Raw genomic sequence first — 22,529 nt, 5'->3', positions numbered from 1 at the left:
GTCTTTTCTAAAATGCAGTGCCTAGAACTGGACTTAATATTTGAGGTACTTTCTGATCTACACAGGACAGAGAGAAACAAGAATTATCTCGAAATTCATCCTGTACTTTTGTTGATACAGTTTAGGGCTGCATTTGCATTTTTAGTTTAGTTTATAATCCAAGATACCTAGATCCATCTCATATGTTCTGCTGGCCTATATTCTTCTCAATCGCATACTTACGCATTTGAGTCTCCTACCCAAAAACCAAAATTGTATTTCTTCCTCTTAGTGTTCATATTTTTAGTTTTCCTAACTTGTCAATATACTCCTGAATCTTGATAACGTCCCATTTGCTTTCCCTATTATTTTTGTGTCAATCACACATTTAATAATTGCCACCAATGTATGATAGAAGCTCCACAGCTTCTAAAATACATGTTTAAAAAGGGCTATGATCCAGTGATTATGCCCACATCTTTACTTTTTATCCTCCCTTGAGAATATCTCTGTGTTGAAGAAAATATGGCCTAGAGTTGTGCAGCATGCCACTCACAACAACAACAACAACAACCAGAAAGTCCAGTAGCCTCTTTAAAAAGCACCTTTGGGACATTCATAAACATTGACATACACTTGTTGGGGTATAGTTGCTCATCTACCTCTGTTTTCCTCTTCTGCAAGTTCATTCAAACTCTTAGGGATTCCAAGCGTGGAAACTTATCCATGTGATTCATGGAGATGCTAATATATATATACACACACACTCATACCTACATAAATACATACATACATGTAAATGTAAATAAATTAATATGTGTTTATTGTTTATTTTGCATATCTCTCTCCTCTACCTTGTTTCCATGGTAAGAAAACCTAGCAGCGGAAAAAAAATAAGCCTGAGCAGCCCTATCTACTTTTGAGTGGGAAGTTTGTGCCTCTCCATCTTGTGCCAGACAAAGAAGCTGCCTGCTTTGGGGCAAAGGAAACAGGAGCTGTGAAAGAGCAACGGCTGCCTGGAATCGCTTTCTGCTGTGCCCTTTGGCCTTTGGTCTGCAGCTTCCCTGCACACGTTGGATCACAGGGGAGCTGAAGTTTCTTTTATCGACTGAGCAACTTTGAAAAAAAAAAAAAGCCCTGTTCCCAATTAGTGTTGCAAGTTGCCCAGATCAATGATGGGTTAAACTGAGCTGCCCACTCAAGTGGGGGGCGTAGCGTGCAATGAAAGGAGAGGAAAGAGCTGGTGTGTGTGCGTGCATGTGCATGGGTGGGGGGGGATGCGTGCATCTCTTTCAAGAGCACTGGATTCTTTCAAGCGAGCTGCATTCTTGTGTGAAAAACAACTGCCACAATACTTAAGTTGTAACCTTCTCACCCCTGACGGCATGGGAAAGTGTACTCTTCAGCTGTTAGTGGGAAGAGAGGCCGCCGTAGTCATGAGAAATTTGGATAAAAAATACAGCTTCGAACTTGCCCTCCTCTTTTGCACATGTCATCTTGCCTATCAAACAGCTTAATTGGAAATTTAGTTGTGCTTTTCATTAAGAGCCTTGAAAATTCAAGGGCCAATAATTTCTCTGGGGGCTTTTATTTGGAAGTGGGGGCATTGCTGTATTTGTTAGGAACTTATTTATAGTAGGATGCAGAAGAATGCAACAGACAAACATAGGAAGCTGGGTGCATTGACCACTGATTTATTCTTATTCTGTTTTCAGTTGCAAGGCTTAATTCATTTTCAATAATTGATTTTTTTTAGCTTATGTTTCACTTAATGATAATTGAAAATGTATTTAACAACTAATAATTAGGAAAAAAATCCATAAAATTATAATATTGTGTAAAATACTAGATATAAAATAGGGTTTTTCTTGCAACACTTTTGCAAATTACCTTTAGAAAATAAAGTATTCATTCCTTTTTCAGGGTTAGGGGGCAGGGGGGAGAGTGCTGGCTGGCTCACAAAAAAAAAAAGCTTGATGAAATTATTCAAACGTAAAAATGCTGCGACACAACACTGGAGCTTTACTTTTTAATTTCAATCCATTCTATATTGAATATACATGGAAAGGATGAGGGTGGGACATTAAAGCTACTATCCCAATCATTTCCAAGGGCAAAAGCTTCCAGGAAGGCTTCTGGCTTAGCCCTGCACCTGTTTCCAGCTCATTATTCTTAGGACTTTTCTAGATCAAGGGTCTACAGCTGTTGCCGGCGTGTTGAGCTCTCCCCTCTGCTGCTTCATTGCCCTGTTAGAGAGGGACATGGAACTTTAAACCATCATGAAAAGAACTCCTGTTCCACCATCTTGGGATCCTTCTCGTGTGAATCTAACAGCTCACATGGAAGTTATTCTAAATTTTACAAATAGCACATATGGGTGGGTCAGTAGGGAGGATGCTGAAATAGTACCTATCCCAGGCAGTTGTATTTCTCAGCATTTTAATGTAAAATAGAAACTGAAGACTGATCGGGGTATCTGCAGATATAGGATCTGTATACGGCCAGTTCCAATTTATTACTTTGAAGTGATAAATCAGTGAACAATAGCCATAATTATAGAACAGCTGTGGAAATACTGATTAGACAAAAGTGGATAACCCTGGCAGTGCTGTAAATCCCATGGCTATGTAATTGTGGTGTGAGTTACATATTGAATTTCCCTGGAAGGGAAATTAGTGCCCCATCTACTCATCCATCCAAATTTACCTTTAGACAGTTGTTTTAAGATTTGCTGAAAGTGGGTTGATGAAGTGGGTAATGGGAGTTGATGAGGTTCTTTTTTCTATTAATTCAGGTCCATATTTTTTTTAATCTATGTTTATTAGATAATAAGGATATGCAGTGATCCTGGTTTGAAAGGGAAACAACTCGGACTTGTCAGTATCTTCCTTTCATCAAATGCATCTTTTCATAAGACCTTTGACTGCTGGGTACAACAAAAAGGAAATGACCTCTATTGAAGGGCTGCTTGGAGGGATGGCATGCAAACCAGATGTGATCCAAATCATTTTTTTCCCTTTTGAATCCAGATTGCTCCACAGTCCTAGAAGGCAGTAATTAAGAATCATCCTGTTAAGTTTCATCAATACCTAACCAATGCTGAATAGTGAACCAGTTATTTACTAGTGGTTTGATTAATAATGAAGATGTCTCAAAGCATTTCTGTAAATTCAGAGCTTTTATAGCATAATATATATAGATTTATTTATGAGAAGTAAATCCTAGTGCATTCGGTGATCCATTTCACTGTTACAGAACAATAGCTCGCTTTTATTCAGAACTAGGTGTGGGTGTGGGTATGTACACACACATACACATACAGTGTACCTTGGTACTCGACTGATTCAAATTTCATGGTTCTTGATTCATTTTGACACAAAAATGTCCTGGTACTCATGGTTTGTTTGGTACTCAACGCATTGCGATAGGAAGGAAGAAACGGTCATGGAGAATGGACAGAAAGTCAGCCATGATGCTCACTCCCACTTGAAAGGTTGAGGGTTAAATCCTAGGTAGTGGCAGATGTTTCCCTCAGGGTGTAAAGAAAAAAATATCTGCAAACTCCAGGTATGCATCAGAATTGGCATCCATCCAATAAATGCTCAGCTCCATGCAGTCACCTCAAATAGGGACCACAGAGGAAGTTTTTTAGTCTAATATAATATATACACACATTAATACTGTGATCTGTGAGAAATCCTCTGCATGTTTTTACATGCTAAAAGTCATTAAATATATATTTAAGATTATATATAAAAGCCAATATATAAAGTAGTAAACTTAGACATGGCCTTACATTCCAGTTGAACTTTTAATCCAGAACACATACAAATCATGACTACAATTTAAGGTCCTTGGATTTCTGATAGGAAATATTTCAGCAAGCCTTCCAACATAGCCTTGTACACAGTATATTTCCATTTCTTCCAGGAAAGAAACTTATTGTTACAGATCAGTTTGGTATTGTATTTATGAGACCCCACTTGGTATACCAGTAATGGTTAAAAGATCAGGCTTAAAACTGGGAAACTGATTTCTAGAGTTGCCTTAGACACAAAGCCAGTTGGGTGATCTTGGGCTATACATTTTTCTCAACCCTAGGAAGCAGACAGTGGAAAACACTTCTGAAATCTATCCTAGAAAACTGCAGGGACTTGTCTAGCCAGTCACCAGTAGTCAACGCTAACTTGAATGCATTAAATAGTAATTATAGTATTTCTTATAGTTACCATAGAAGAGAATATTTGGAGTTCAAGGTTGAACTGTGGAACCCATTCAACTAGATAACATCATCTGTGCACTGATGATGTTACCTAGTTGAATAATGAAATATCTGTAAGCCAATAACCAACCTCAGAACACCAAGAGCTCCACTACTTGTTCTTGTTTAAAGAAAAATTACCTGACAATATTAAAGAATTAGATGAATTTCACCAAATGGGAGCACATCATACTTTGTTAAAGTATCTTAAAGTGATGCCAAACTTACAACTAGGCACAAAAACAGTTATTTTTTTTCATTCTTAATTAGGGCTACCTGCAATGCAAGAGTCAATAACATTAGGTGGCGAGTGGAAAGGGTGGGGGGTGGGAATCAAAGCTTCCCTTACCAAGCATTATTTTGATAACTAAAAACTTTACCACTTCCATGGATCTGCAGTGAAACTATGGTAGTCATAGTCCTAATTCATCTGTAGGGCAGAAGATTGAGAGAGATTAAAATAAATAGTTATGTTGCACAAGTCCAAGAAAGGAAACTTGAACAGACACTTCCCTCTGTAATGTGTTCATTGTCACGGAAGAAACAAGCCTAAAGAAATCCCGCCAGTAACCTATTGGCCTGAATATTATTTGTTCTAGCTAAACTGATGAGTTGCAGGACCCATCTATCTAGCAATAATTTGATGGTGCTGCAATGCAGCCAAGTTAAGACGAATAGCTTCCTCTACCTCATTACTCATCATCAACAAGTGCAGATATACCATACACATTCTGTGTACATAGATGAACATACCTATCATTATAGGATGCTGTCAGATAGAAGGAAATTTACACATAGGTCTGGGAAGCAGCTCTGTTGACCTGCAGGAAATTTGTTGGTGGCTTGATCTGGAATGGCAAAGCTTTGACTCATTCTGCCTCCATCTCTCATTTCTGGAGCACTGCTCATTTGCACATTTGTTTTCTTGCTCAAGGACAATCTTCATACTGGGAGGCCAATATCCTGCCATTCCCAAACCCACAGATAAAGAAGAGCCTCACATAAGACTGATGCATTGACTAGCAAGCTACATTCACCCTCTTTGGGGATGTTTTACATCTTCACTTGGTTATGCTAAGGCTCATTGATTCTCACCATCTCATCTCCTGCCTTGGACTCATGTTCCAGGCAATTAACACAAAAATGACTTAGTTTGCATATACCTCCTTTTTAGTTGAAATGAATATGGGAAACAGCTTCCTTCAGTTTTCCCACCCTGATGGTAGATGTTCTACCACGAGGGACTTAAGACCTTTGTTCCTGGACTTCTTGGCTTAATATTTTTTTTTCAGAATGAAAAACAACTGTAAAAATAAAAAGTAATTGGTACACTTCCTCACACCAACAACAAGGGATAAGAGGGAAGTTTGCATAGCGGCCTACCTTTTCTGTAATACGTATATTTGTGGCACATGATTATGTATTTTCTTCCTCCCAATGCCCCCTTAGGTGAGAAGACAGATCTGGACACTGATTTGAACACTAGCCCACAAAGCCATCATTTCCCACTGAAATTATATAAGCAGATGGGGAGTTGTCTGTACCACTTATAGAAGGTCCAGTGGGCACACCTTAAATTAGCCATGTGGTGAGTCTTTAACCACATGCACACCAATTCTCATCTGAACAGCTGACACAATCCTGAATAATTTATTGTGTGCAAATGGTAAAACTTGTCTTTGACATCTGAACCAGATTCCAAATGCTACTTGATAGTTATGATAATTGCTAGCTTGTGCTGGCAGGAGTAGAACCAGCAATTCTACCAAGAGCAAATAATTAAGAAATTATGTCCATGTTATCATTTTTCCTTCAAAGATGTTACTTTTCTCTTTGGTAAAGAAAATGTTTAAAATGAATACAAAGAACTAAACCTGAAAGTTTTCAAGTCAGAGCTATAAACACATGAAAAGGTTTTTGTCAATCTCACAAATTGAATCAGATTTATGATCTAAAAATTAAGTGTAGCAGATTGCCAACTAGGACAAAAAGATATGTTTTTTGAAGGTTTGTGTATTCCTGCTTCCTCCCTTTGATGTTCAAGAACCTAGAAGTTGCAAAATTTAACTAGGCTAGGCAACATAATGATTTTTCTATAGTTTCACATAGGAACTAAACATTTGTATTGAGTTTTTCTTAGCTTTTAGGACTTTATTGCCTCATTTTAGCAACATTTTTCCACTGCTTTCTTTCTTCAACCTGCTAGCTTGAAACTTCCTAAAAATTCAAACAAAAGTTCATTGCAATATTTTAAAGCCAATGGCAGATTAATGAACTTATTGTGTATGTCTATATGTATTTTGCATGAATAATGTATATTCATTAATCTTTCTAACAGGAAAATGGTTATTATCGTTTACATATAATTGAATAGGGAGTGAAAGTGAATCATGCTGAAGCATTTAATATTTTTGTAGGCTGCAGAAGTACAGATCCAAAGTGGTAGGTTGTTATATACAATTTGTTCTTTTATAATTGTGTGTGTGTGTGTGTGTGTGTGTGTGTGTGTGTGTGTGTGTACATGCTCATGGGGAGTATATGTAGGCAAATTTCTGCCTGGAGGTAGGAGAAGAAAGCAAACTTGGAAATTAAAAAGATTAATTTAGAGCCAGCTGTGCAGCATTTGATGAATTGATTTATAAAACACAGTTTAGAAGGCATGATTATGAGCACATAAAAATGTGGCAGGACATTTTTACCTTGTATTTACCTGATGAAAAGGGTAATGCTATGAAATCTGTCAGCTTAATTGACTAACAAATTAGAAGTAGAAGCTGCCATTTAAAAAAATTTAAAAAAATATTATTGGATGGTGGGGTGTGTGTGCATTTATTCAAGTTCCCGCTAAGTGCCAGTAGAACAGTATTTTGTCCTTGGGAAGAAAAGCAATATCTTGAAATAAGAAATGTTCTGTACCTATATCTATATGTATCCATTCATTTATTTATTCCCCTTTTATTCCAGTTTGCCATTGTCTGCATAATATCAAGCTGCATTTTAAAAGGTTAAAAACATATGTTCAAAAGCAAGACCATTAAATTTATACTCATCTGTAAAAACACTAAAATATATTTTCTCATTAATATTCCTATCAACAAAGCAATCTACAGGGAACACCTGAGGCCCACCAAACTTTTGATGGAGAACAACTGTACCCAAAACTAGACCACTCTCATATTTGAAAGACCAAACATACAAGAGGTACCTGGAAGATGGGGAAAAGGAGGATAGATAACATCAGTTACATAGCTGATAATCTGGGTTTTTTTTTTGTAAACCACTCATTTAAAATGATAAATACCTTTCTGTCACTCAGTAAACTGTATTGTCTGGGTCTTTTTGCATATAAACAACAACAACAGTAGTAGTAATAATAATAATATCAATACTCTTTACTTCTACAAAATAATACTCTTCCCACTTCTAATTTCTACTTTTGTTATCTAACCATACCATTGATAAAACAAATCCCACGTTAAAAATATTGTGTCTTCTTCATACATTCTTAAGAATAGAGTGTACCCTGGTAACTAGGACAGGCATCCATCACATACAGTATATGCTTAGTGCATTAGCAGATAGAATTTCTCCTGCCAGGAACTTAATCTGCACTGTTTCTTTAAATAGGATTATTGCTTTTTCAAGAGTTTTCACTTACTGCCATTTGTTTCAGTCAATGGCTGTAGACATGATCTATCAAGACAGCAAGACAGTTATCAGGAAAAGCTAACAATACTTGTAGAGCTACCAATTAATATCTAAATTACAGAGCATCAAGTTCAAGTACACTTAACTAACAAACAACAGACTAAATAACATTGCAGCAAAAGGTTAATGGGACAAATGTAATGGGAATATTCCTGCATTTTTTTTGTTGGCAACAGTTCATAAATGTTTTGATCTTGGGGGGTTGTTTCTTGTTATTTTCCAAATTAATCTATAGTTTGGAAAATAACAATAACAGCTAGAGTTCTTTGGTAGCTTTCGGTCCAAATATCAACTAGACTTGATTGCTTCTAATCTGATTGCAGGCAAGATCATCCTGGAGCTGCCACTGCTAAGACTATGTGCTGGGTAAACCTAGCTACTATGGCTGATCTAATGAACCATTGTTGAAAACAAATCAAGTCTCAGTGGTATGTGTGCATTTTGCCAATCTTAGTTGTGGATAATATAAATCCTTTTGATTTCAGTCAGGTTTAAGTTTTTCCTAATCAGCTATGGCTCTCATGTGTTACCAAAGATACATCTGATGATGGGGAGTTGCTTTCTTTCCTCATATCTCTCCACTTAAATTTTCCACTAGAAAATGATCTTATATGACAAGAAAGAAACTCAGACTTGGATTCATTTAAAAGAAAGTAGAATCTATGAAGAATTCTTAAAGAAGAATCCAAGTGGATGCTAATGACAATTAAACCATAGGTAGCTCAAAGGATATGTCATCTGGTAGTGTTATACCTCATTGGAATTACTGCAAAAACTAGATGAGCAATGATTTCATTTGTAACAAAATGCATACACTCATCCAAATCTTACATTGGGTTACAGAACTGCACATAGGGAATTGGATCAATGTCTAATTGGTTGGCTAACATAAACTGAGATTCTCCTTATAATGCTGCAGAATTGTTGGAAAGTTCATCCATTTAAATTCACCTTTCAATAAAAGTTGATTTATCTGTCTTTCTCCATGATACTGTTCTGAATTTTAAAAAGTGGTTACCTTTTTTTGATGACCCGCGTGAGAGGTTTAGGCAAGCACTCTTAGTTTAAGCTTTAGGGTGGGCCTTAATATCACTGTCCCTAATGGTAAGTGACATAGAGGTCTGTTGGTTTGTCAACTCTCGGACTCCTTCCTGCTCTAAAGTAAGACCAGCAGTGAAAGCGGAGAAAGAAAAAAAGGAGGGGCAGAATACCCCTTGATAAATAACCTTTCCATATTAAATGCCCATCAATCTGACATAAACAATTAGCTGTCAGGTGCTTGGCTTTGCAAGCAGAGGCCAATTTTCAGATTAGTGCTAATTGCAGGGAGGGCTGACACACCAACTCTGAGAGCCAGTAGCTTACAGTGCCCATAGAAGCAGACTTCAATAGCAAGAGCAAGGGAGGGCCAAGGCTGCCTGTCTCCAGATTGCTGGCAGTTTGACTGTAGACTAAAGTAATGGAGCTGGCAGGGTGGAATCAATTACTGGCCAATGAAGATTTTCCCACAGGTCGGGGCTTGGGAAAAAAAAGGACGTTCCTGCTGCCTAGACAGCTGGCATGGACTGTCCAGTGGGAAAGGAGCCGGCAGAAAGAGAAAAAGAGGGACAGTTTTCTGTGATAAAAACAATGACAGACTATAAATTATGAAAAGGGTACTTGGCAAAAAAAAAAGAAAAAGAAAAGTGGAAGTTTGCTGCCTCTGCCTTTTCTCTCTGCTGTACCCAGAACGATTTGAAGACTTTTGCACTGACTTTAGATGGGAAATGTGTCAGTAGACAAATCCCAATTTAGCTCTTGCATTTGGGTTTTTAATAAGGTACCCATGTGTGCTTCTTTGCAGATCTTTCGGAGAGTAGTTTGTGTGGCAAGTTTGATTTGACTGATGTTTGATATATTACGTTCAAGTACTAAGTAAAGCATATATGTCTCCCCCCCCATTTCCAGTCTATCTTGTTTCTGAAGAATTTAAGGGACGTACGTGAGAATCTTCCTTCTTTTACTTAGAGTTGCCATATCAGATTTTGTCTGCAAAAATCTAGATTACTACTAAATAGCAGCCAAGAGATACTGGAAACTTTTAACTCTTGGCTGCTATTTAGTGAGCATCTGAATTGTTGCAGGCTGGATTGGAATGAGTATCAGTAATCACCCCAAGTCAACTAGTGACCTTTTATAGGTAAGTGGGAAGTTGAACTTGATTTTTCCTGGTCCAGCTGCCCACGTTTTCTTCATTGTCCCTGTGTATGTACGAGTTGAAATGCTTAAAATGTTCTAGCTGTAACCTTAAAGTACATTTAGTGGCATGCACTAAGTTAGGTTTCCCCAAAAGTTTTGACCTCTAGATATAGTTGGACAGAAGTTCATACAACTGGCCTTCCTAGCAGAGAATACTGGTAGTTTGGTGCACCATCTCTAGAGCACATAATAAGCAATATCTAACAAAACAAAACATATACCCTTGGAATTGTAGTATTTTTGCAACTATTGTTCTTTTCATTCTGAAAACCTGATTAAAATTGAAAAATAAATGCATTTCTAATATTTGAACACTTTTTTTTTGAAAAAATGAATATCAGAATACTGTAGAGGTAGTCCTCAAGTTACAACCACAATTGAACCCAATGTAACCCTCTGTTAAGTGAGACAGCTTTAAAGTGAATTTTGTCCCATTTTATGACCTTTCTTGCCAAATCATTAAGTGAATCACTGTAGCAGTTGTTAAGTTAGCAATACAGTTGTTAAGTGAATGTGGCTTCCCCATTGTCTTTGCTTGTCAGGAGGTCTCAAAAGGTGATCACATCCCACTGGGACACTGCAGCCGTCATAAATATGAATCAGTTGCCAAGCATCTGAATGTTGATCACATGACCATGGGGATGCTGCAATGGTCGTAAGTGTGAAAAACAGTCATAAGTCTCTTTTTCAGTGCCGTTGTGACTTTGTACAATCACTAAATGAACTGTTGTAAGTTAAGGATCATATGTACTTCTAAGACTGCTCCCCTTTTTAAACCGTTGCCCAACAGTGCCCACTGATCTGAAGTTAGAATAATTATTTCACTAGCAAAGACTTCTTGGAAGTGTTTCCTCTAACTTACATTTTTATAGGTAGAAGGTTTCACCTTCTGCTGGGAAAAGAATTTCTGAGGATCAATAAAATGCAAGTCTAGAGGCATGCAGTTAAAATGAGAAGAGAGCCGCTTTCTGATTTCCACCTGTAAGAGAAAAGCAAAAGAGAAGATGTAAAAGAGCAACTCCTAGGAAAGCTGAAAAGCTTCATACCGGTATTTCTGAGCATTGTGTAAAAATCTCTATGGAGATTCTCAGGTCATGGTTGCCCCAAAGGTGCTTTTTTTCAAGAAGTATGAACTTTCTGGGTTTTTTTTTTTTCTTTGAAGACGTTTCACTTCTCATCCAAGAAGCTTCTTCAGCTCTGGATGGTTTCATCCTTCCATTCCTCACCATCCAGTCAGAGCTGAAGAAGCTTCTTGGATGAGAAGCAAAATGACTTCAAAGAAAAAAACCAAAGGAAGTCCAGTTGCCTCTTGAAAAAAACATCTTTGGGACAATGTGTAGACATCCTAACAGCCTTCTTTCTCTCTCAAGAAACATTTAAGCAACACACAACCAACCCTTGCTTGGCTCCTGTGACTCTCGCAAGTCTAACCAGGGATGGGTGGGACGAGACAACAGCAACAATGAGTTGCTTAACAGGACATGTTTTCTCAAGGACATGAATTATTCGAGGATAATGCTTAGGAAACAATGGAAAGCTTGCTGGCAGAGGGAAACAATTCTGAGAATGAGAAACGGTATGAGTTAAATGGGAACTTCCTGATCTCAGCTTTCCGAAAGGTGCTCTTCTGAAATGGTGTCACCCATCTCAGAACTACCGTACCACCATTGTTGCTAGCACGGCTGCTGTTTAACTGACACAATGGCAGGACTTGTGCATAGGACCCAAACAGCTGCTGCTCATAGATCTGTGCTGGGTTCCTTCAAATGGTGGATGTAAGCCATGGAGAATATCTGCCAAGGAACCTCACCCACCCAATAAAATAATTCTATTAAGAAGCTGGTTTCAGTTTCGCATGATGCATTAAAATGAATGGAGTTTCAATGTCATCATTGTGGCTGCCATCTTGACTTTTTCAATCATGTCCTGAGGACCTGTCTGATTTAATGAAATGTTATGAGTATGTGTGCTGACTCATATAGTTTGAGAAGACTTTATTTTTTTAAAAAAGGCGTATAAGTTCAATAAAACCCAGTTTAGCATTTCTAAATAGCCCATTTTATTTTATTTTCCTTTACCTTTGCTTTTTACAAATTAATTAATAATAAACAATCTCTTTAAGTCAAGCTTGATTACTGGAATTTACACAGACATTTTAAAAGTAGTTTTCTTGCCAAGAATATGGAAGTGGTTTGCTTTTATCTGCTTCCTATCCTATCCTATCCTATCCTATCCTATCCAGCTGGTCTTCAGGTTTCCAGCATTCCGGTGCTCTGGTGTGGGTACGCGCACACCAGGGGTGGGTTCCTGCTAGTTCTAACCTCTTCTATAGAAGAGGTTCCACAAATCTATAGTGCCGTTTAGAACCTGTTCGAGCTCCCTCTCCCCACCCATCCGCACATCATCAAGATGAAGAGCGAGAGGAGGAATTCTGGAAGCTGAAGTCCACAAGTCTTAAAGCTATCAAGTTTGAACACCCCTGGGGTTTCTTTTTCTAAAGGGTTAGGGGTGCAAGGGTCTTGTAACTTGACACCTTTAAGACTTGCGTACTTCAAATGCCAGAGTTTCTGAGCCAACATTTTGGTTGCTAAGCAATAGCTTTGTTAAGTGAGTTTCACCACATTTTACAAGTTGCCCACGCCCACCCAGTCGCATGGCTGGCAAGCCACTCCCATCCAGTCACATGGCTGGCAGGCCACTCCAAGCCGACCACATGGCCAGCAAGCCACTCTCACAAAGCAGGCCACAACTACAGAAGAGGTTCTAAAAAATTTGGAAACCCACCACTGGGGCACACACACACACATGCACGCACGTTCCAGTTTGGACACATTGCCGAAAAGGTCCGCCATCATTGCTGTAGCTTCATTACTGATTTCATTGGAAAGAGATGAACATATTCTCAGTTCTCAAATATAAACCATAAGGACTTAAAGGAAGTTGGCCTAGATTGGATAGTAGTGAGCAGTCATGCAGAACTGGAAGTAGCTGTCCCTTCAGACACTTCCCATTTTTAATGATAGAAAGAGGAACATGAATCAATACAAGGTAATCATACTAAATTTATTAATTCATTATAGTGATATGTGCATTTAAATTAAATTAAGGTTAATTGCCTCGGTTTTCTTACTTCTTTTGTTGGTCTCACAGATATTTGGGGAATCCAAATGATCTTCATCTAGGAAAGCTGGGCAACCCCATCCTGCACATTTTATGTTGTTGAAGAACTTTTTTGCTTACTTGATATTTCATTAATTTACTTACTAAGGCATATATGTAATATTTGTTTCTGCAGCATCAGTTTTTGTACTAGAAATAAAGTATGATTATAAAGCAGCCTATCTGATTTATATGTTTAAAAAGAACTTGACAGAACAGTTTCTTGTAACCATTGGGGTTTTTTGGGGAGGGGGGAAGTAGCAGGAAGAATGAAGTTAAATGGGACGTGAGCAAGAAAGGATGCTATTACTAGAATCACCTTCCTTATTCTGAAGCATTCAATGTTTCAACACTTTCAATGTTTTGAATTTCAGTTCCCACAGTCTAGATCTAGCATGGAATTCTGGTGTGGGAATGAAATAAAAGACATGCAAGAAGGTACCAGGTCCATCAAAGTGTCCTAAAACTTGACATTTTTCTTAATATACTCTCTTAACTGTGTGCATTCAAGGATGATAAAGCCATGGCTTTGTCCATCTGTGCCTATGAGGGAGGAGTCTCAGGTCAGCTGCTGTCCACATGCAATGCAATATTTTGTAGAAGTAATCCCATGAAAAGCTCACGGTCACCATATGTTTCTTATTCTGTGCTATACAAAATAAATTCAAATCTGGATTCTGCAATTAAGACAAGGGGGTCTTATTATTAAGAGTTGTGTTATCTCACACTTATATTCAGCTTTATCTCACAATTATTATATTCATACTTTATTATCTCACACTTATTATATTCAGCTTTGTGGAAGAGGGGAATCATTCAGAAAACTTCTGTTCCAGTCCTCTCACACATTACAGCTTGAACATTGAAGAACAAAAATAAAAATTATTTGGAATTCTGAATTCTCCCATAGTTCATAAACCAAGAGGACCTATTAAAGATTAGCACAGGCTTTAGCCTCTAAAGCTGAATAAGTATACTCATGGTGTTTCAAAAGGAAGGTAATTGTCATAAGAATGTAGGAAGAGTTCTGCTGATTTAGAATTCTATGTCCAATTAGATGCCTCCAGGAACACCACACATAAGGACAGAATTGGGTCATATTTGTCTCACCCCCAGCAACTGATACATTAAAATTAAGTTGGTTATTTCTTATTTTTCTTCACAAAAACCCAACTGCAGGACAGTACTTGAGGTATTTGCAGTCCTGGAACATGAAAAGTCTTGTTTGGTGGTATGTTGAATGCTTCTCTCTTCCCTTCCCTCCCTTCCAATTTCAGTTCAAAAAGGAATCCTAAACAACTTCAGGCTCACTCTAAGGGAGCTAGATAGTTCTTGTTCTGGCAGAAACTTTTGTGAAATGTCACAACAGATTACAGGACATTTGTTAGTGGTTATGGGTATTGTGCTTAGTATCTTTCCAGGAAACTTGTATTCTGTGAATTTGTCAAGGTTCCCTAAAAGCTGTCTATTCTAGCAGCTAATTCCAGAATTTAATTGTCTTTTATGGGCAGAAGGCCAATGGTTAATGCTGAGCTCTTAAAGCTCAACCTTTGATATAGAGGTTTAATATAAACCATCTTGGATTCTTTTTCATTTACAGTACAAAATGGTACATTAAAAACATACTTTAATCTCTTAACAGAGAAACTGTAAAAAAATATAATCTTCCTTTCATTACCATCTCAGTCTATCTTCTCATGCTAAAATGACAGTTAAGATCTAGATTTTAACATTATGTCTCAAATATGTCTCAAATTTAACCTATTAGTAGTAGCAACAATAAAACTATCCCAACATTAATTTTAGCTATTTATCAAGATTAAAATGTAAAGGTAAAGGTTCCCCTCGCACATATGTGCTAGTCGTTCCTGACTCTAGGGGACGGTACTCATCTCCGTTTCAAAGCCGAAGAGCCAGCACTGTCCAAAGATGTCTCTGTGGTTATGTGACTGGCATGACTAAATGCCAAAGGCACAAGGAACGCTGTTACCTTCCCACCAAATATGGTTTCTATTTTTCTACTTGCATTTTTACATGCTTTTGAACTACTAGGTTGGCAGAAATGGGGACAAGTAACGTGAGCTCACTCTGTTATGTGAAGCTAGGGATTCAAATTGCCAACCTTCTGATTGACGAGCTCAGTGTCTTAGCCACTGAGCCACCATGCTATTATTATTCTTAGCCAAATACAACCCTGATTCTTTCAGGTTCTATTAAGAGTCACTTTGAAATCACTTCAAAGGAGATCCGTTTGTAGAACTTCTTTCAATGCAGTGCAACCCTTGACATTCTCATTGTTTAACCCTTTAAACCATTAATGCTTATGACCAAATAAATAGGGGTGGGATGCATTTTTCCTCCTGTTCTGCTGATCCTCTAGCTTAAGCAAAGGCACTTGAGCAGCATTTTGCGAATCATTTGATCAGTCCAGAAGCATCTGTTGCATTTCCTTGGCCATTGTGGACGGAAATAAAAGCCATTCAAATAATCCCCAAGCAACTTCATTCCTCTATGGCCCTTCAAAGACTTAAGATTTCTTCAACAGCAATGCAGGGTTTGGAGACATTTCATCAAGAGGTCTTGGCTACCCTTCCCAGGTTTTGGAGCAAAAGGACAAATCTTCCATGCTGAAAAATGGTGCTTAATTAGCACAGTATCTTTTGAAAAATGATGGTTCCAGTGGAAATATAATATTTGAGAGTTGAAAATAAAAATGCCTGGCGTTCCTTTTCTAGTTTGTAGGTAGAAATGTTAATGTGGAAGACTGGAGTTTATTATTATATCATCATTATATCAATGATGATATAAATATTTTTTTAAAAAAACACAGAAAGACATGTTCCTCTGTCGTGATGATGATAATGCTGATAGCTGTCATTAAATTTGTCCAAGGAGGCTGTAAAATAATTTTACAAGGGTATGTATGTACCCTTGTTAAAGGGCTTTTCTTGGATCTAATGGTGGTGAGGGTGGTAAAAGACCAAGCACAGAGCTTCCTAAATGATTATCTCAATCCTTCTCAGTCATGTTTTAGGCTGGGCATCGAAGGGAGAGAACCTTTGCTGTACTAGTAGATTTGGTTGGAATTGTATGGGAATCTGAATACAATACTGCACTTATCCTGGTCCTATTAGACCTTTGGTAGTATTAATTATGGTATCCAGTTAGACCAGGGGTTGGGGACTGATGCCACTGTTTTGCAGGGTTTCTGCCTTTGTTCAATGGATGCTTCTAGACAGTAGTGAGAAGTTGGGTTAGCCTTGTGGAGTGCCCCAAGGCTTAGTCCCCTCCCCCTGTTTAATATCCATGTAAATCCACTGAGAGAAGTCATATATCAGTTTGAGGTTCTTTACTGATGAAACTCAATTTTACATCTCCACCCTAATTCATGGAATTGAAACATGTGAGATTTTATCCTGTTCTCTGGAAGCTGTGAGATTCTAGATGTGATAGAACTGGCTAAACCTGAAGCAAGGAAAAGTTCTTGTGAGATCCTTGTGTTGCTGCCGTGGTGCTCTAATACTCCCAAAGGAATATGTTTATGATTTGGGGGTCCTTCTGGATTTGTACCTCTTGCTTGAACATCAAGTTGAATCATGGCCAGTGAGAGCACCTTGTAGCAGTCACTCAAGACCTGGTCATTACTTGGTTAGATTACTGCAAAGCATTCTACATGGGTCTGTCTTTAAAGGTCACTTGGAAGCTTTACTTGGCCCAAAATGCAGTGCCCATGTATTAGTCAGAAGTGGACAGTAAACACACATTGCACCAATGCTGCGTACTTGAGAGACCGCCTCCTGCCAATTACCTCCTTGCGACCGATTAGATCGCATAGATTGGGCCTCCTCCGAATTCCATCTGCCAGTCAGTGTCGACTGGCAACTACACGGTGGAGAGCCTTTTCAGTTGCAGCTCCGACCCTTTGGAACGATCTCCCCGTGGAGATTCGTACCCTCACCACCGTCCAGGCCTTCCGCACAGCCCTTAAGACCTGGCTAGCTCGTCAGGCCTGGGGATAAGATCACAACCTGCCCCCTCCCGAATATTGAATGAATGTTGTATACTATTTTATTCATGTATTGTTTTATGTTTATTGTTTCGTATTTCCCCCTCCCTTATTTTATGTAAGCCGCCCTGAGTCCCCTCAGGGAAAAGGGCGGCCTATAAGTATTAATAAAATACTAAAAAAAAAAAATACTAAAAAAATACTAAATGCTGTGGGCCCTGCACTGGCTTCTTACATACTTTGAAGTATAATTTAAACTGCTGTTGTTAATCTATAAAGCTCTTTATAGCTTGGCACCTTCAGAACTACATATTTACAGTACCTGTTAGAATCAGCCAATTACTTAATTTTGCTAGGAAAAGCAACTGCTGGATCCTCAATATTGAGAGGTAGGTGTGTGGGAGGAAAGGCTCAGGGCTACTGTTTTTCTGTATCAGTACTGATCCCCTAGAATAGTCTCTTGTTAGATTCTAAGGTATCTTTGAGTTCTTCTGTGAGCAGCTAAAAGCAGAGCTCTTGCAAAAGCTCTTTGGACTTTGATTACTGCATTTTTGTGATTTTGGATCGTTTGTCTTTGAACATTTTTAAGTTTTCAATCAGAATAGAGCTGGAAGGGACATTGGAGATCTTCTAGTCCAACCTTGCTATCAAGCAGGAGGCCCTATACCATTTGACATAAGTGATTGTCCAGTCTCTGCTTAAAAACCTCCAGTGATGGAGCACCTACAATGTCTGATGGCAAGCTGTTCCACTGGTTAATTGTCTTCACTGTTACAAAGTTTCTTCTTAATTCCAGGTTGCTTCTCTCCTTATAAGTTTCCATCCATTGTTTCTTGTCCTGCCTACAGATGCTTTGGTAAATAAGTTAACCCCCACCTCTTTATGGCAACTTCTCAAATACTGGAATACTGCTATCATGTCACCCCTAGTCCTTCTTTTCTCTAGACTAGCCAAACCCAACTCCTGCAACTGTTCTTCAAATATTTTAGTCTCCAGTCCTTTAATCATCTTAGCACTTTTTCCAAAGTCTCAACATCTTTATTGTAATGTGATAACAAAAAGTGTGTTCCAGGTGTGGCCATACTAAGGATTAATATTTTTTTGTATTTTGTTTTGTTTTTTGGTTTTGTATTGTTTAAACAGAATGTAGGAATCTTAGTAGTTTATGTATTCGTAAGAGACCTATGAGATTGCAGTGGCATATAAATGTAATTAATAAAAGCAGACTGAGTCTCCAAAGCCTTCTCTCTGTGAAATTTTCCCCCTGAAGGGAGTGACATGTAGTTTTGATATTTGGACCATACTCTTATAATCATAATGGAGTACAAAATTTCTGTTATATGTTGTGACGGTCAAAAATTGGGGCACCCATGTGACTGACCCAATTTTACAACATTTTTTACTAATTCTTAAGCAAATGTGGCAGTCGTTCAGTGAACCTATGGCCACAATGGACATTTTTGCTGGAATTGAATTATCTCCCCAAATTATATAGTTGGGGGGCGATTAAATTGGATGGGACATTTGTATAAGAGGTTTCATGGGCAAACTAGATCAGATTTCTTTTATATCTGTTTCAGATTCTAAGAACTGCCTAGTTCAGCTGCTTTTAGCTTTTGTAACTGAGCACAGAATCCACTAAATAAGTTAATATTTCAAGTTGTTGAATTCCAAATATTGGGTACTTAAATTGGGGGAGCAAACGATGAATCAGAATGAACCACTAGATCTTAGATGTCGACCTACAAATATCTCCAACTCACTGTTAGTCTGTAATATTGATGGATACTTCTCCAAAATAAGTTTGAACTAAAGAGCCATGGTGGTGTAGTAGTTAGAATGCAGTATTACTGGCTAACTCTGCCAACTGCCGGGAGTTCGATCTTCATCAGATCACGGTTGGCTCAGCCTTCTATCCTTCCGAAGTCAGTAAAATAAGGACCCAGAGTGTTGAGGCCAATATGCTGATACTGTAAAGCACTACCACTACTACTTAAAGAGGACTATGAAGCAGTATATAAGTCGAAGCACTATGTGAATGCTAAGTGCTATTGCTATTGCTTCAAACCAACTCTGGAGCTGAATCCAATTTAGCGGACTGGAGGGAAGTATCCAAGCCATGTTATGTCTGCAGGGTATAGAGACAAAAGGTTAAGATTGTGGCACAAAGGTGTGACAGAAGGTCTACCCTTGAAGAACATAAACTTTTTTTCTTTTTTTCACAATCACACCATTGTGGCTGTCATCTTAACGGTTTTTACCATTTCCTGCCCTGGGAGGATGACCAATTCTTCTATGGCAATCTTTCTTTTAGTACCGAGAAATTATAAGGGATGGTAACAATCACACAACTGGCTTCTAACAGTTTGGGCCCGTGGAATGAGAAAGAAAAATTAACATCATATGGAAGTACTCAGGGCTTGGATCTACATTGCTAGATTTTTAGATCTATAGGAATCTGAAAGTTGATTTATATTTCTTAGGCAAGCGCGAATTGGAGCTGATCATTCTTGAATTTTTTTTCCTGGAATGAATTTTTCCAAGACTTCAAAAATAATTCCTAAATCTCCAGTAACATCTTATGAATCACATTCAGAATGTGCAGGCCAGCCCATTCCTGGAAAGAAAGAATATTCAAGGGCAAACTGCTCTGTTTTGCATATTTTTGCATGCAGGTTACCTATGAAATTTAGCAGGTAAAAAGTTCTGTCTCCTGAACCTATTTTCATGGATTTGGCTCCCAGTAATATTTTTCAAGTGTGTGCTGCTTAAGCCCAAAGCTGATCATGCAAGAGAAATCCCATCAGTACAGGGAATACTACAGAATACAAAAATGAACTTGAAAAGGCATGTTGGCCTTCAATACCCAGAATCCTTTGATACACTGTCTGGGGATTCTGGGAATTGAAAGTTGACATGTCTGGAAGGGATCAGATTGGAGAAGTCTGTGATATTGTCAGCACAAGATTTGGGGAAGAAGGGTGCTACCTTGCCTGATTGATGGTGTAAATCTATAGAGAGAGGTTGTTTGAGGGGAGTCTGTCAGATTGACAGTGCAAATGTCTAATACACACAGCCTGTGAGAGAGGAGTCTGCCGACGGGTGGGAGAACGCTGGCTGAGTGTTGGTCACACGGAGATTGAATTACAGTTGAATTAGATCAGAGCTGTGGGAAACATCACCTCCTAAACACACACAGTCTCCGGGGAGGGAGGCGCGGAGGGGGGGGGAGACAGAGGCGGGCAGCTGGGGTGAAGGACTGAGAGCAGCTCGCTGAAGCCAGGAACTAACTTAATTACTACAGACCTGGTTGCATCATAGTTGCCCACCTTGGGAGACTTTGCTCCCTGCAACTGAAAGGCTCTGTGGTGGCAGGCTAAAGACAGGGCAGGGCACACTTCATATAAAACCTTTGTTTCCAAACTGGGGGAGAGGGAAGAGGGAGAGAGACAGAGAGAAACGTCTGGGCGGGAGTGAAAACACTAGGAACAGCAGGGAAAAGATCTGCTCAGGCTTTTCAGCCAGGCAGCTGTAAAGGTCAGACTCCAAAGGGGATTTTGTGGCTAGTGCTACCTTTGAAGATTCGGTATTTTAGAGTGGCTTAGATTTCTGAAGGAAAAAACAAAATCTTCATGCTCACCCTGGCTTCCCCTTCTCTCTCCGGACTCAACCCACCCGCCTGTTCTTCTCTTTCGGCCTCTTGTTTTGCGGTGACACACCGCAAAGCTGGGACAATGCACCAGCAACTCAGGGCTGGGATCGCAGCGTGCGGAAAGATGTGAAGGGGGAGGCCGGAGGAGAGGACAGAAGAAAGCTGGAACTTTTTAAGCTCGATTAGGGGAGGGCAAAAAGTCACTTGGCGCTGAAATGAGTTCACCCAGCAGGGATGAGAGCGGGACTTCCAGGAGACAGCAGGGCAGCATTTGTTTCCTTGTCTGGCACAGAAAACGCTGGCTTAGGATGAAGTATAAAATGCATGGCATTCTCTCGTGCAATCGCACCTCAGGCGCCTTAAAAGCAACCCCTTTTCTCTCTCAGCGTCATTCTGCAAGAGCTTGGCAGGGGGGTGGGGAGGAAACAGTCTCCCTCCTGTTCATTTTCCCGTCCTCTTAATCTCCTGGGTTTGCACATGTCTTTGTGGGCAGGGATGAGAACCTGACCTCTAAACCCTTGTTAATAGAATATTGGGTTTGTTTTTATTATGCAACCCACTTTCAGGACAATCCTCCTTTATTTGACTTCCAATTGCCTTGGCTTGGCTTGACAAAACCTCTTTTCCCCACCCCACTTTTCTTGCCTTCTATTTGAAAATAAGTCACTGCTATCAAATGTGATTTTGAGTTAAAGTTAGCGCACCATTTTAAGAAACTTAAACATTGCTCAAAACAATCAAAATAGGCACAAGCTTATGTGCTCTCCTTTTTTTAATGCTTTTATTCTTGATTAATAATGATGGTGAAGGAAACTCCAGTGTTATATATTCACACTGTTGCCTTTATTCCTTTACACTTGCAAGGTTGTTCTTGGATTCAGCTGATCCCAGAATGTCCTGTCTCAAATTGTCCCAATTTACAAATATTACCAGGATGATTCACAGCATATCTCTTGTAGTTTCACCCTATCAGGAATACATTCAAGAAATGCAGCTTGAGAAGTGACTATAGAGTGCAAAGGTAGACATTTCTGCTCTTTCTGTGAAGAATGAACTAGGAGGAGTATATTTAATAAAGCTCAGAGTAGCACAAAGGTTTTTGCAGGTTGCATACTTAGTAGTAAACTCCACCAACACATCTCGGTGTCAGACTATTCACAGATAAAATGGTATGTGGGAATGACCTTGGGAGACAAGGCAAAGAGATGAAGCCAAGTGAAGTCAGATAAAAGGCAGTTTGGCCCACAGCAGGAATGTGGGCAGGGCAAGATGCTCAGAAGGGACCTCCCCTAGTTTTTTGAGTGTAAGGGAATAGGGGTTGGGGGAAGAAATGTATTTTCAGACTTGCAGGATTTTGTTAATATAACCTTAGAGTACAGTAGAATTAGTTCATTTGGCCGTGTTTTCTGTCTGGTTTACCTCACAAGGCTGACATAATACAGCTAGATATAAGATTTAAACTGGTAACTTGAAAGGGTTAGACCAGGGGTGTCAAACTCATGGTGTCACGGCTTCATCGTGTGACT

At 39.0% G+C, this 22,529-nt stretch overlaps 1 long non-coding RNA gene across 1 annotated transcript; it reads right to left on the bottom strand.

The window, feature by feature from the left end:
• Positions 1-2,001: 2,001 nt before the first annotated feature.
• Positions 2,002-21,152, bottom strand: LOC116512157. The gene is made up of 5 exons (XR_004255830.1): positions 20,992-21,152; positions 11,049-11,165; positions 4,590-4,670; positions 2,931-3,022; positions 2,002-2,225 (listed from the first exon to the last, which is right to left on the bottom strand). It is a non-coding gene; the product is annotated as an uncharacterized LOC116512157 (long non-coding RNA).
• Positions 21,153-22,529: the final 1,377 nt, after the last annotated feature.

The sequence above is a fragment of the Thamnophis elegans genome, chromosome 8 (assembly GCF_009769535.1).
Source record: "Thamnophis elegans isolate rThaEle1 chromosome 8, rThaEle1.pri, whole genome shotgun sequence".
Lineage (NCBI taxonomy): Eukaryota > Metazoa > Chordata > Lepidosauria > Squamata > Colubridae > Thamnophis > Thamnophis elegans.
The sequence above is the reverse complement of the archived record's forward strand: the minus strand, read 5'-3'. Positions and strand labels throughout refer to the sequence as shown.